The sequence below is a fragment of the Topomyia yanbarensis genome, chromosome 3, assembly GCF_030247195.1.
Source record: "Topomyia yanbarensis strain Yona2022 chromosome 3, ASM3024719v1, whole genome shotgun sequence".
NCBI classification, from domain to species: domain Eukaryota; kingdom Metazoa; phylum Arthropoda; class Insecta; order Diptera; family Culicidae; genus Topomyia; species Topomyia yanbarensis.
In genome coordinates, this window is record NC_080672.1 from 27,939,669 (window position 1) to 27,942,056 (window position 2,388).

The 2,388-nt window shown below is 42.0% G+C and overlaps 1 long non-coding RNA gene across 1 annotated transcript; it reads left to right on the plus strand.

Moving 5' to 3' along the window:
* The first annotated feature begins 311 nt into the window (after positions 1-311).
* On the plus strand, positions 312-778 carry LOC131693844 (uncharacterized). Its single transcript, XR_009306340.1, has 2 exons — positions 312-556; positions 624-778. It is a non-coding gene; the product is annotated as an uncharacterized LOC131693844 (long non-coding RNA).
* The last annotated feature ends 1,610 nt before the right edge of the window (positions 779-2,388 follow it).

Sequence of the window (2,388 nt, forward strand, 5' to 3'; positions counted from 1 at the left end):
AACATTTTAAAGAAGTAGAGTTTTGAAAATCTAAGCTTGTTTAAATTATAAAAAAAAATAGTTTTGGCAATTGAACATGTCTAGTTACTGTTTAATCATATTATTTCGCTAAAAGACGCCTGGAAATGCCAGCAGCACACTAAATCAATCTATGCAAATTGACGTCACTACGTAGACAAATGCCTAAAACCTGTTCAAACTCATCTTCCAATAAGACGCGTAAAATAACCAGCCCAAATCTGTGGAAAACACTTGTTCACACATATGATACCGTTACCTATAAAACCCGACTCCATCAATCTCGGTTCATCATTCATTGTTCCAGTTCCCAACCTGAACGCACCAAAATGAAATTCGTTCTTGTTCTTGCAATGCTGTTGGCCGTAGCCTATGCTATGCCCGCTCCCAACGAGGAAATCGCTACCCAGCTGGCTGCCATTGGGGAAGCCATCGAGAACAATCCGGAACTGGCTAACGGATGGCTGGGAAAGGCCTGGAACTGGGTGAAGTCCAATAAGGATTCGCTTGGTCAGATTGCTGGAGGAATTCTGAGCTTGTAAGATTGAGTTGAACTCTCTGACGGCCGGGTTGATGTGTTTTATATTGTTTCTTTTCTTTCGCAGGGGATAAACCATTCGAGTCGATCGTATGTTCCATGTCACGAGCTTCTATTGATCGAATCTCATAAACAATCGTGTGAAAAACGAACATTCTCGTTAGGTCAGATGCCGTGATGCCAGTGGAATAAAATCGCAATTATAAAAAATATTATTGTTTATCATGTTCGTTTTTTTTCGAGAGTCGTCCTACTGCAGCTGTAGAACTAGGTTCTCGGCAGAGCTCCCCGTCAGAATCACTCACTTCAATTGCAGACGAAACGGGAAATGTCACCCATTGAAACACTGCTTAAGGCCAATTGCAGCGCGCCGTTATGAGTTCAGATATATGCGGGCGTAGGTACTTCACGATCGCGTGTATTATCGCGAACGGCTCGAGCGTTTATGCGTTAACGTGCTCGATCACGAGTGCGTTTGAATGTCGCGTGTGATGATGTACATTTAACTTCGCGTGTATTAATTTGATTTTTTTACCTTCGCATAGTCGCGTGTGTTCTTGGATGGTCCAATTGAAGGCATGGACCTAGACTTGTTGTATCGAGAATAGAGACTTCCGGGAGTGACCGATTCATGATAGCGTGAGCGCGGGAGTTTGTGAAAAATTTAAAAAAAAATATTATTCTGAGACGTTCACCTTATCACCGAAATGTTATCATGTTTGCGACGCGGGTGTAAGTTGTGTGGATGATCGCGAAGTGCTCAAGCATTTGTATGTTATCGTGTTTGTCGCGTATATGTGTCTTTATGTGTATAAATTCGATTTTTTTGTCACCCTGGAACGTGTTGTTTAGTGAACATGAGCGTCATTTTTTTAAGGCATTGGACCTATGTTGTTAGGGCCGAGGATAGGGATAGGGATTTCCGGACGTAACCAATTCATGATCGTGCGAACACGGACGTTTGTATGTTCACTCCTGAGACCGCGTTTGTGAATTTATAAGTGCTAAAACATTCCCTTAGTCACCGGGGGGTTACCCTGTTTGTGAGATCGCGAGCTAAGGTGTGCGAGGATGACCGAGAATGATTCGAGCGTTTGTATGTTAACGTTTTTGTCGCGTGTGCTAGTGTATATGTAACTTCGTTTGTATACATCATTATTTTTAGAACCGTGCGGCCATTCGTATATTCGCGTGTTCTTGATTGTTCTTCTTCTTTCTTCTTGACCGTGCATCTGACACTTAATTTTTAGTGTATGGTTCAGATGCCAGAAGAAAGTGAGTTCTTCTATTTCACTGTTTTGTCTAGTGAATATGAGCCTCATTTTTTACTAGTCCAACTGAGCGCATGATTCTAAGCTGCTAGGATCGGGGGTAGAGACTTCCGATGGGGTAATGCTTGAGACCGCGTTTGTCAATTTATAAGTGCTAAAATGTTAACTTAATTACCGGGGTGTTTTAATGTTGGTGAGATTACGAGCGTAAGCATGTGTGGATAATTACAATTGCATGTTCGGCGTTTGAGACCAGGTTTGGGTTATCGCGTAGGCCACATTTGTACGTTTCGACCGAGAGATTGTGAGTGTATAAGAAAGAGTAAGCACTTGAAATCTTCTAAATGCCAGCAAATGATATGGTAAGGTGGGGCAAATCCGACCGTTGGGTAAACCCGACCCCCCCTCTGTTATCGAAAATCGGAAGCACTACGCGAACTAATATCAGTTTTGTCGTGTAGAGCATCGAAAATAATCAGAATGGTGGCATGTCAGCATTTTATTAGTCTACATTGAGATGCTCAAGAGATAATAAGTGTGTTTTTACAACTTTTGATTTGA